Source organism: Rhipicephalus microplus, unplaced genomic scaffold (genome assembly GCF_043290135.1).
Source record: "Rhipicephalus microplus isolate Deutch F79 unplaced genomic scaffold, USDA_Rmic scaffold_509, whole genome shotgun sequence".
Taxonomy (NCBI): Eukaryota; Metazoa; Arthropoda; class Arachnida; order Ixodida; family Ixodidae; genus Rhipicephalus; species Rhipicephalus microplus.
Window position 1 is genome coordinate 37,501 of NW_027465070.1, and position 12,500 is coordinate 50,000.

A 12,500-nucleotide genomic window follows, 5' to 3' on the forward strand; every position below is an offset into this window, starting at 1 on the left:
GCAACCCTGTACAGGGCCACTTCTTCACAAGGCTGGCAATCGGCTTCCCCGCTGCACGCGTGCGGCGCACAACCGGTGTGACGTGGAAGTGACGGGACACGTTCGTAAACCCATCGCGAACCGAGTACGACGCCCTACCAAGTGCGCCCGCAACCCTGTACAGGGTCACATCTTCACAAGGCTGGCAAGCGGCATTCCGCTGCGCGCGTGCGTCGTCCGAGCAGTTGCGTGATAAACGACCGTGTCGAAAGCCCAAACACCGCCGAGGCCAGTCGCCGCCGCCGCAAGGGCAGCCACGCAGCCTGGCGAGAGGCATCGTCTCGTGTAGCGTCGCCCCCGCCCCAACTGGAGTGGCCCAGTTTTTTGAACGGGACGGGAACTGCGAAGCACTTAGACCGACGGCGGACTACGACGAGAACGCCTTAAGCTTCGCCAACGTTTCGCCAACTCGTGCGGGAGACTTTTTCCGCTTCGCGGCAAGTCGTCGCGCCGTGCTCTCCGCATCAACCGCGTACGCAGCGAACCGCAAACGTCGGGCGCAGCCTCCTCACCTCCCTGCGCTTTGCGCGCGAACGTTCCCTGTTCGCGCGGCAAAGCCTGGAGGAGGCACGGCCCCGCAGCGTGTTCGAGCGCCCGGTCTACGGGACACCCTGCTTACTTCGAGGGCAACAAGCGCAACGCAAGGCTGCGATCTCGCGCACTTTGCGCACGGCTGGAGAAGCTTTGCTGGCCGGCTTTCGCTCCTCGTGTTTACCGTGCGTTAAAGTTGCGCGTCCGTGGCTCTCGCAGCTCTTGCGCGCCCGGTCGCAGAGAGGAGTACGCAACCTCGACCGCACTTTCCCTGCAGGCTTCCTTCCGACTCGAAGTCCTGCGGCGGTCTCAACGAGGTGCCACATCCTCAATGCAGTCGGTCGCCCCCGTTTCGGTTGGGCTCTGGCACGACGGTCGCCACCGTCTCGCCCTTGAGTGGCCGCTGTTGGCGCTCGCTGTGAGGTGTTCAGCGTGCTGTCCGTGTTGCCGACGCGGTCAAAACGAGTCGACGGCTCACGTTCCCTTGTGCGCCGAAGGCTCTCTTGATATGTGATCCGACCCTCAGACAGACGAAGCCAAGGGAAGACCCAAGGCCGCAATGTGCGTTCAAAGAATCAGTGCTCAGTGTGTCCTGCAATTCACACCAAGTCTCGCAGCTGGCTGCGTTCTTCATCGACCCGAGAACCGAGTGATCCACCGCTTAGAGTCGTGAAAAAGTGTTTGTTCAATTCCGTACAGTCAAAACCAAACGTTTCTGGCACTCGGCCAAACAGTGGCCAAGAAGGGCGCTTTTCAGCGCACGCTTGGACTCCAAAACTCTGCCGCGCCTTTTTCGGCTGCCGCAAATCGAGCAAACGGTGTGTTTCGGACGGCGTTTCGCTTCCGCTACTTGCGAGTGCTTTCGTGGTCCACCCCTCTATAAATACTCGGGAGGCGTCGAAGCCGGTTCTCCAAGCCGGACCCGTAGGTATCGTTGTGTGCTCGCTCTCATTGGCCCGCCTAACCAGAAAATGCCTGCGGTACACCCATTTGGATAAGAGTGCACGCAGATGCGGGCCTCGACGGCTACACATTTCCTCGGGCGGCCGCCTCCCGGCCTCCGTGGAGCGCGGGATGCACGGTCCCATCGACAAGCCTCTCCCGTTTTTACCGTGGCGTCGCGGTTCACCACGGCGGGCGGGTCGGTCTCCTCCGCATAAAAAGGGGGACCCCCGCTTTTTGTTCCACGAAATCGCACAAGCTTTTTTCGCATCCACGGTTTGCCACCGCACACCAAAATGCCGATCCGGCTGCCTACTTTAGCCAACAGGTGGAGCCAGGCGCGCCGTACTTGCGCGGCACTTCCCACGTCCACCGAAGTCGGTGCCAAGGACCACTTTCGGCGCCGGAGCCGCGTACGAGCCTACTCGAGGCGGAAGAACGAAGCCAGCAAGGGCCTGGCCGCAAGTGCGTTCAATTGTCGGGACGTCCAAGTCCCTCGTTCTTCCGTGCTTCCTCTTTCGGCAAGTCGTTGCGGCACCTTCCCAAAGCGCGCAGACCCGCTAATCGCGACGAGCGCGACGTGGCCGTGCCGCCTTTCCCTCGGCAGCAAGCAAAACGCCTGGCAACGTCGACGCTCCCCTAACCGCGATCTCGCACCGTGTTTCGTGTGGCGAATTCAAAAGCCGGCCGGCGCTGCTGCAACCATTACGGTCGGTACGCATACGCCGCGGAGGGCGGGACGGTCATCGGAGCGTGCGGTTCCTCCATCGAGTACTGCGCACCTCGGCCGTCGCATCGCCGTGCCATGACCGGCCGCGCGTCAACGCGAACCGGTGCCAGCGAGATCCCTCGCCTGCAAGAACCGACCGGCAGCCTCCGTCACCCGAGGACGCGGAGGCGCTTGCCGCGGACGGCGGGACGGTATGCACTGGTGCACAGCGGACCCGTCACATCGCCAGTTCCTTGACCGACCGCCGACGCTTGTGCCGTTCCTCTCGTACTTGGCAGTCGCCGCGCGATTGTCGGGTCTCGTTCTTGCACGCTCGAACGGTCGGGAGGGCACTCGGCTGGCGTTTCGGGAACGCGCAGCCTCGCCTTCTACCGACGTAACCACGACTCGCCGTTCGCGCTCCGCCGCTCCTGTTTACAGTACTAGGCGGTCCCGCAGCGGTCGGGTCGCGCATTTCGAGCGCTTCGAGCCACGGTGCAGTGGCGGGTCGAAAGCCGACCTATGAGTGCGTTGCGCCGTTTGTACCCGCGTCCGCCACCTGGCCGACCGTCCAAGGTCGCGGTGTTGGCGTCCGCTGGGCGCAACAATTTGTCACGGGGTGCCGCTCCACATTCAGGCAGCCCCGTGGGGAAAAGCCGACCCCGCGTCCAAACGGGGTCAGCGGCAGAAAGTGTCGGGCGCAGACGCAGCTGAGGCGCTCACCCTTCACAATCCGTTAATGATCCTTCCGCAGGTTCACCTACGGAAACCTTGTTACGACTTTTACTTCCTCTAAATGATCAAGTTTGGTCATCTTTCCAACAGACCGGCGCAACCGAAAGGCCGCGCCGGACATCGGTCCGAAGACCTCACTAAATCATTCAATCGGTAGTAGCGACGGGCGGTGTGTACAAAGGGCAGGGACGTAATCAACGCGAGCTTATGACTCGCGCTTACTGGGAATTCCTCGTTCAAGGGGAACAATTGCAAGCCCCTATCCCAATCACGAAAGAAGTTCCACGGGTTACCCAGTCTTTTCAGACAGGGATAAAGACACGCTGCTTCCTTCAGTGTAGCGCGCGTGCGGCCCCGGACATCTAAGGGCATCACAGACCTGTTATTGCTCTGTTTCGTGCGGCTAGGAGCCGCTTGTCCCTCTAAGAAGGTTGTAAGGTGCTGGGAACCCCGCACCTATTTAATAGGCTAGAGTCTCGTTCGTTATCGGAATTAACCAGACAAATCGCTCCACCAACTAAGAACGGCCATGCACCACCATCCACCGAATCAAGAAAGAGCTCTCAATCTGTCAATCCTCCCAGTGTCCGGGCCGGGTAAGTTTTCCCGTGTTGAGTCAAATTAAGCCGCAGGCTCCACTCCTGGTGGTGCCCTTCCGTCAATTCCTTTAAGTTTCAGCTTTGCAACCATACTTCCCCCGGAACCCAAATACTTTGGTTTCCCGGAAGCTGCCCGCCGAGTCATTTGAGTAACTCAGGCGGATCGCTGGTTGGCATCGTTTATGGTCAGAACTAGGGCGGTATCTGATCGCCTTCGAACCTCTGACTTTCGTTCTTGATCAATGAAAACATTCTTGGCAAATGCTTTCGCAGTAGTTCGTCTTGCGACGGTCCAAGAATTTCACCTCTAGCGCCGCAATACGAATGCCCCCGTCCGTCCCTCTTAATCATTACCTCGTATTCCAAAAACCAACAGAACAGAAACGAGGTCTTGTTCTATTATTCCATGCAAGTTTATTCAGGCGACTCGCCTGCGTTGAGCACTCTAATTTTTTCAAAGTAAAAGCACCGGCCATCTCGAGGCACACAATGAAGTGCACCAAGAAAGAACCGGCATGATGTTCAGTCCGAGCCGTCGCATCGGGTAGATGCACTACTCGTCTGGAACTGAGATCCAACTACGAGCTTTTTAACCGCAGCAGCTTTAGTATACGCTATTGGAGCTGGAATTACCGCGGCTGCTGGCACCAGACTTGCCCTCCAATTGATCCTCGTTAAAGGATTTAGAGTGTACTCATTTCAATTACGGGGCCTCAAAAGAGTCCCGTATTGTTATTTTTCGTCACTACCTCCCCGTGCCGGGAGTGGGTAATTTGCGCGCCTGCTGCCTTCCTTGGATGTGGTAGCCGTTTCTCAGGCTCCCTCTCCGGAATCGAACCCTGATTCTCCGTTACCCGTAACAACCATGGTAAGCAAGTAACCTACCATCGAAAGTTGATAAGGCAGACACTTGAAAGAAACGTCGCCGGCTCGTGGCCATGCGATCAGCACAAAGTTATCCAGAGTCACCACACAATACGGGCCGAAACCCGATCGATCTTGGTCTAATAAAAGCACCCGTTACCCAAAGGGCTCCAGGCTCACTGCATGTATTAGCTCTAGAATTGCCACAGTTATCCAAGTAGGAAGAAACGATCTAAGGAACCATAACTGATTTAATGAGCCATTCGCGGTTTCGCCTTATTTCGGCATGTACTTAGACATGCATGGCTTAATCTTTGAGACAAGCATATGATTACTGGCAGGATCAACCAGGTAATCGTTCGACTGCGCGTCCGTCCTCGCCCTCGGCGGGCCGGACGCAGTCTGTGTGCGGCGGAGGCCACCTTCAGGCGCCCCAACACGCTTATTTTGCACTCCGAGATGACGGCGTTCGAGCTCGCTACGGCACAACCTTCCCGAAAGACGAGTGGGAGCCGTGCGGCAAGAAGCACGTTCATGCTCGCTCTTTTTCGTTGCATCGACTCGGTCGCGCCGTGCGGGTTGCCCAAGCCCGCTGCACTGTCGGTGGACCGGCCGGAACTAGCAACGGAGCCGAGACTGCAAAGCCGCCAGACGACGGGTCACGCCCGCGTCTTCGGCGCTTTCGCATCTGAATCGCCCGAGGACGACACGGAACACACCTCGATATCGTGGTAAAACGGCACCGTCCGACAACCAGCCCCTAACGCATCAAGCGGATGAGGCTGCAGACGACTGCCGTGGATTCCCCTGGAGCAGACCCGAGGACACGCTTGACGAGGCCGAAGCCCGCCGCATATCAGACACCCGGTCGCTTTCGCGTACGCCGCTCACGAGAACCCCCACATAATAGCAGCGATAAGTACCCAGACCTCCTTGGGCCCTAATACGAGCGTACTCGAGAAAATTTCACCGCGGGTGTGCCCCGAAACGTGTGGCATGTTGAGCGTGCCACAAGTCTACGTCGCTCTCAAACCCGCCGAGGTCGTAGAATTTGCGACCCTACTCACGAAATTCCCACCGAGGATACGGCCGCAAACGTACCGCACCTTGGGTAGGCCACGAGTTTGTGCAACACTACGCTGACGGCACAGCACCGAGGTCGTGCGCGCACGCACGGGAAAATTCCGCCGCGGTTTCTGCCGAAAACGTGAGGCACCACGACTCTCCGCAAGTTCGCGTCGACTGCGAAAGACCGAAGTCGTGAACGACGTGTCCGCTACTCGCCGCCGACACGCTGGACACCAAACGTACAACGACTCGACGGCGTCGTAGAGGCCCACGACGCGGTTTTCCTTAACGACGTCTCGGCGTGGCACCGACAGGTTAGAACGGCCGACCAACGTTCCCTGTCCGCCGTTCGGCTCAGTCGAAGGGCTCGGCGACTTCGGCAACGCTGCGAAGCCGCACGGTGACGCACGCCATGTCCCCATTTTTTTTTTTCTTTCTGCGTCTGCCGGGGTGCCCCTATAATAGCAGCGATAAGCACCCAGACCGCCGTGGGTCGCTCGCCCCGGCTGACGTGGTTTTTCGTACTCCTGCGGCGGTCGCCGTCAAGCACGTCCAAATACGCTACTTTCGTGGGCGCATTCACGCTCTTTCGCTTCGCCGGAGTGCCAGCACTCACTCTGCCAAAAACGGCGAACATCCGAGCGGCGGTTCCCACTTTTGCGTCGGCGTCGCAAACCCCGCCCCGGCAGACGAGGTTTGCCGTACTCGTGCGACGGTGGCCGGCGGGCACGTCGAAAGACGCCGATATCGTGCGCGAATTGGCGCACCTTGGCTTCACCGGAGTGCCGCCACTGACTCCTCCAAAAACGGCGAAGATCCGAGCGGCGCTTCCCACTTTCGCATCGGCGTCCCGAACTCCGCCCCGGCTGACGCGGTTTACCGTACTCGTGCGACGGTCGCCGGCGAGCACGTGGAAAGACGCCGATATCGTGCCCGAATCGGCTCCGTTCGGCTTCGCCGGAGTGCCAGCACTGGCTCGGCGAAAGACGACGAACATCCGAGCGACGGTTCTCACTATTGCGTACGCGTCGCAAACCCCGCCCCGGCAGACGCACTTTGCCGTACTCGTGCGACGGTCGCCGGCGAGCACGTAGAAAGACGCCGATATCGTGCCGGAATCGGCCCCGTTTGGCTTCGCCGGAGTGCCAGCACTCACTCGGCCACAAACGGCGAACATCCGAGCGGCGGTTCCCACTTAGCCGTCGGCGTCCCGAACTCCGCCCCGGCAGACGCGGTTGCCGAGCTCGTGCGACTAGCGACCGCGAAGCCGTCTCGCGACGCCGCTTTCGTGCGCGGCTCCCACTGCGACCTGGGTCACCCGAGGTCGACGAGCAAAAAAGAATGTCGAAAAAAATTTTTTTTTTTTTTGCGTCTGCCGGGGTGCCCCTATAATAGCAGCGATAAGCACCCAGACCGCCATGGGTCGCTCGCCCCGGCTGACGTGGTTTTTCGTTTTCCTGCGGTGGTCGTCGTCAAGCACGTCCAAACACGCCACTTTCGTGGGCGCATTCGCGCTCTTTCGCTTCGCCGGAGTGCCAGCACTCACTCTGCCAAAAACGGCGAACATCCGAGCGGCGGTTCCCACTTTTGCGTCGGCGTCGCAAACCCCGCCCCGGCAGACGAGGTTTGCCGTACTCGTGCGACGGTGGCCGGCGGGCACGTCGAAAGACGCCGATATCGTGCGCGAATTGGCGCACCTTGGCTTCACCGGAGTGCCGCCACTGACTCCTCCAAAAACGGCGAAGATCCGAGCGGCGCTTCCCACTTTCGCATCGGCGTCCCGAACTCCGCCCCGGCTGACGCGGTTTACCGTACTCGTGCGACGGTCGCCGGCGAGCACGTGGAAAGACGCCGATATCGTGCCCGAATCGGCTCCGTTCGGCTTCGCCGGATTGCCAGCACTGGCTCGGCGAAAGACGACGAACATCCGAGCGACGGTTCTCACTATTGCGTACGCGTCGCAAACCCCGCCCCGGCAGACGCACTTTGCCGTACTCGTGCGACGGTCGCCGGCGAGCACGTAGAAAGACGCCGATATCGTGCCGGAATCGGCCCCGTTTGGCTTCGCCGGAGTGCCAGCACTCACTCGGCCACAAACGGCGAACATCCGAGCGGCGGTTCCCACTTAGCCGTCGGCGTCCCGAACTCCGCCCCGGCAGACGCGGTTGCCGAGCTCGTGCGACTAGCGACCGCGAAGCCGTCTCGCGACGCCGCTTTCGTGCGCGGCTCCCACTGCGACCTGGGTCACCCGAGGTCGACGAGCAAAAAAGAATGTCGAAAAAAATTTTTTTTTTTTTTGCGTCTGCCGGGGTGCCCCTATAATAGCAGCGATAAGCACCCAGACCGCCATGGGTCGCTCGCCCCGGCTGACGTGGTTTTTCGTTTTCCTGCGGTGGTCGTCGTCAAGCACGTCCAAACACGCCACTTTCGTGGGCGCATTCGCGCTCTTTCGCTTCGCCGGAGTGCCAGCACTCACTCTGCCAAAAACGGCGAACATCCTAGTGGCGGTTCCCACTTTTGCGTCGGCGTCGCCAACCCCGCCCCGGCATACGCGGTTTGCCGTACTCGTGCGGCGGTGGCCGGCGGGCACGTCGAAAGACACCGATATCGTGCGCGAGTCGATGCTTCTTGGTCTCGCAGGAGGGCCGCCACTCACTCCTGCAAAAACGGCGAAGATCCGAGCGGCGCTTCCCACTTTTTCGTCGGCGTCGCAAACCTCGCCCCGGCAGACGCGCTTTGCCGTACTCGTGCGACGGTCGCCGGCGAGCACGTCGAAATACGCCGATATCGTGCCCGAATCGGCCCCGTTTCGCTTCGCCGGAGTGCCAGCACTCGCTCGGCCAAAGACGACGAACATCCGAGCGACGGTTCCCACTATTGCGTACGCGTCGCGAACCCCGCCCCGGCAGACGCGGTTTGCCGTACTCGTGCGGCGGTGGCCGGCGGGCACGTCGAAAGACGCCGATATCGTGCACGAATTGGCGCTCCTTGGCTTCACCGGAGTGCCAGCACTCACTCGGCCAAAAACGGCGAACATCCGAGCAGCGGTACCCACTTAGCCGTCGGCATCCCGAACTCCGCGCCGGCTGACGCGGTTGCCGAGCTCGTGCGACTAGCGACCGCGAACGCGTCTCGCGACGCCGCTTTCGTGCGCGGCTCCCATTGCGACCTGGGTTACCCGAGCTCGACCAGCAAAAAAGAAGGTCGAAAATTTTTTTTTTTTTTTCTGCGTCTGCCGGGGTGCCCCTATAATAGCAGCGATAAGCACCCAGACCGCCGTGTGTCGCTCGCCCCGGCTGACGTGGTTTTTCGTACTCCTGCAGCGGTCGCCGTCACGCACGTCCAAATACGCCACTTTCGTGGGCGCATTCGCGCTCTTTCGCGTCGCCGGAGTGCCAGCACTCACTCTGCCAAAAACGGCCAACATCCGAGCGGCGGTTCCCACTTTTGCGTCGGCGTCGTAAACCCCGCCCCGGCAGACGCGGTTTGCCCTACTCGTGCGACGGTCGCCGGCGAGCGCGTCGAAAGACGCCGATATCGTGCGCTAATTGGCGCTCCCTGGCTTCTCCGGAGTGCCGCCACTCACTCCTCCAAAAACGGCGAAGATCCGAGCGGCGTTCTCCACTTTCGCATCGGCGTCCCGAACTCCGCCCGGGCTGACGCGGTTTACCGTACTCGTGCGACGGTCGCCGGCGGGCACGTCGAAAGACGCCGATATCGTGCCGTAATCGGCCCCGTTTGGCTTCGCCCGTGTGCCAGCACTCACTCGGCCAAAAACGGCGAACATCCGAGCAGCGTTTCCCACTTTCGCATCGGCGTCCCGAAGCCCGCCCCGGCAGACGCGGTTTGCCCTACTCGAGCGACGGTCGCCGGCGATCACGTCAAAGGCGCCGAATTCGTGCACGAATCGATGCTTCTTGGTCTCGCAGGAGGGCCGCCACTCACTCCTGCAAAAACGGCGAAGATCCGAGTTGCGCTTCCCACTTTTTCGTCGGCGTCCCGAACTACGCCCCGGCTGACGCGGTTTACCGTACTCGTGCGACGGTCGCCGGCGGGCACTTCAAAATACGCCGATTTCGTGGGCGCATTCACGCTGTTTCGCTTCCCCGGAGTGCCAACACTCACTCTGCCGAAAGCGGCGATCATCCGAGCGGCGGTTCCCACTTTTGCGTCGGCTTCGCAAACGGCGCCCCGGCAGACGCGCTCGTGCGACGTACTCGTGCGACGGTCGCCGGCGAGCACGTCGAAAGACGCCGATATCGTGCTCGAATCGACCCCGTTTCGCTTCGCCGGAGTGCTGCCAGTCACGGCGCAGAAAACGGCGAACAAGTGTTTTTTTTTTTTTTTTCCTAGAATTTGTGTTATAGAAGGCACATTTGATATCGGACGATAATTTTCAACTTTATCACGCGCACCGATTTTCGTGTAGAGGTTTGCAAGTTTATGGGAATTTCTCCACTTGGAATAATGCGATTTAGTAGTACTACGAGAACTTCATGGATGTACTCAAGGGTACGGGGCAAGTCAGTTACGTCAACACCTGCAGATTTTTTACACTTCAAACTGAAAATTGTTGGTTGTGAGTCCTCGTGTGATATTAAAGGCCGATTCGCTAACACATAGAACAAAGAAAGAAAGGAAGAAAAAACGCCCGCGCTCGCTCAAGAAACCTGGGTTCGCAACAAGTGGCAACAACAAGCAACCGAGCGAGTGCGCCAAAACCCGTGGCGGCCGAACAAACGCGAAGTCCCAACCGCGTCAGCCGGGGCGGCACGGGACAGGAAAAATCACTTCAGCCGGGGCGGCGGGGCACCGAATAAACCTCGTCACCTCGTCGCAGGATAAAAGAGGAAACAAAAAGTCTAAACAGCGTCTGCTGGAGCGAATGCGTAATAAAACAACAACAACAACAAAAAAAAAAAACACCCGCGCTCAAGAAGTCTGCAATCACCACAAAAGGCGACTGTGACCGAGCAGCGTCAGCCGGGGCCGTGCGGAAACGGAAAAACCGCGACTACCGGGGCGTCGAGGCACCGAAAAATCCACTTCAGCCGCGGCGAAAAAAAAAAACAAAAAGAAAGACGGAGGGGGGGGGGGGAACCACGTCTGCCGGGGCGAAGGAAAAAAAAAAACGCGTCTGCCGGGGCGAGCCCGGGTGCGGCACCACCGGGAAAACTGTGGCAAACAGACATGGCGATCGAGTGAGTGGGCCGCCAGCCAGGCTCAGCCAAAAAGTGCAAAGTCCGAACTGCGTCAGCCGGGGCGGCAAAAACCACGTCAGCCGGGGCGGCGCAAAAAACCGCGTCTGCCGGGGCGGCACGAAACCGCGTCAGCCGGGGCGGCGCGAAAACTGCGTCAGCCGGGGCGAAAGAAAAAAAAAAAAAAAACGCGTCTGCCGGGGCGAGCCCGGGTGCGGCACCACCGGGAAAACTGTGGCAAACAGACATGGCGATCGAGTGAGTGGGCCGCCAGCCAGGCACAGCCGAAAAGTGCAAAGTCCGAACCGTGTCAGCCGGGGCGGCAAAAAACCGCGTCAGCCGGGGCGGCGCAAAAAACCGCGTCTGCCGGGGCGGCACGAAACCGCGTCTGCCGGGGCGGCGCGAAAACTGCGTCAGCCGGGGCGAGCCCGGGTGCGGCACCACCGGGAAAACTGTGGCAAACAGACATGGCGATCGAGTGAGTGGGCCGCCAGCCAGGCTCAGCCAAAAAGTGCCAAGTCCGAACTGCGTCAGCCGGGGCGGCAAAAAACCGCGTCAGCCGGGGCGGCGCAAAAAACCGCGTCTGCCGGGGCGGCGCGAAAACCGCGTCTGCCGGGGCGGCGCGAAAACTGCGTCAGCCGGGGCGAAAGAAAAAAAAAAACGCGTCTGCCGGGGCGAGCCCGGGTGCGGCACCACCGGGAAAACTGTGGCAAACAGACATGGCGATCGAGTGAGTGGGCCGCCAGCAAGGCTCAGCCAAAAAGTGCTAAGTCCGAACTGCGTCAGCTGGGGCGGCAAAAAACCGCGTCTGCCGGGGCGGCACGAAACCGCGTCAGCCGGGGCGGCGCGAAAACCGCGTCTGCCGGGGCGGCACGAAACCGCGTCAGCCGGGGCGGCGCGAAAACTGCGTCAGCCGGGGCGAGCCCGGGTGCGGCACCACCGGGAAAACTGTGGCAAACAGACATGGCGATCGAGTGAGTGGGCCGCCAGCCAGGCACAGCCGAAAAGTGCTAAGTCCGAACTGCGTCAGCCGGGGCGGCAAAAACCGCGTCAGCCGGGGCGGCGCGAAAACCGCGTCTGCCGGGGCGGCACGAAACCGCGTCAGCCGGGGCGGCGCGAAAACTGCGTCAGCCGGGGCGAGCCCGGGTGCGGCACCACCGGGAAAACTGTGGCTAACAGACATGGCGATCGAGTGAGTGGGCCACCAGCCAGGCTCAGCCAAAAAGTGCTAAGTCCGAACTGCGTCAGCCGGGGCGGCAAAAACCGCGTCAGCCGGGGCGGCGCAAAAAACCGCGTCTGCCGGGGCGGCACGAAACCGCGTCAGCCGGGGCGGCGCGAAAACTGCGTCAGCCGGGGCGAAAGAAAAAAAAAAAACGCGTCTGCCGGGGCGAGCCCGGGTGCGGCACCACCGGGAAAACTGTGGCAAACAGACATGGCGATCGAGTGAGTGGGCCGCCAGCCAGGCACAGCCGAAAAGTGCCAAGTCCGAACTGCGTCAGCCGGGGCGGCAAAAAACCGCGTCAGCCGGGGCGGCGCAAAAAACCGCGTCTGCCGGGGCGGCACGAAACCGCGTCAGCCGGGGCGGCGCGAAAACTGCGTCAGCCGGGGCGAGCCCGGGTGCGGCACCACCGGGAAAACTGTGGCAAACAGACATGGCGATCGAGTGAGTGGGCCGCCAGCCAGGCTCAGCCAAAAAGTGCCAAGTCCGAACTGCGTCAGCCGGGGCGGCGCAAAAAACCGCGTCTGCCGGGGCGGCGCGAAAACCGCGTCTGCCGGGGCGGCGCGAAAACTGCGTCAGCCGGGGCGAAAGAAAAA

General features: G+C 60.8%; 2 non-coding genes across 2 annotated transcripts; both read right to left on the minus strand.

Annotated features, from left to right (window-relative positions):
• Window positions 1-1,086: 1,086 nt before the first annotated feature.
• Window positions 1,087-1,239, minus strand: LOC142794832 (5.8S ribosomal RNA). The gene has a single exon (XR_012892654.1). It is a non-coding gene; the product is annotated as a 5.8S ribosomal RNA (ribosomal RNA).
• Window positions 1,240-2,958: 1,719 nt separating this feature from the next.
• LOC142794826 (small subunit ribosomal RNA) lies at window positions 2,959-4,773 on the minus strand. Its single transcript, XR_012892648.1, has one exon. It is a non-coding gene; the product is annotated as a small subunit ribosomal RNA (ribosomal RNA).
• Between the last annotated feature and the right edge of the window lie 7,727 nt (window positions 4,774-12,500).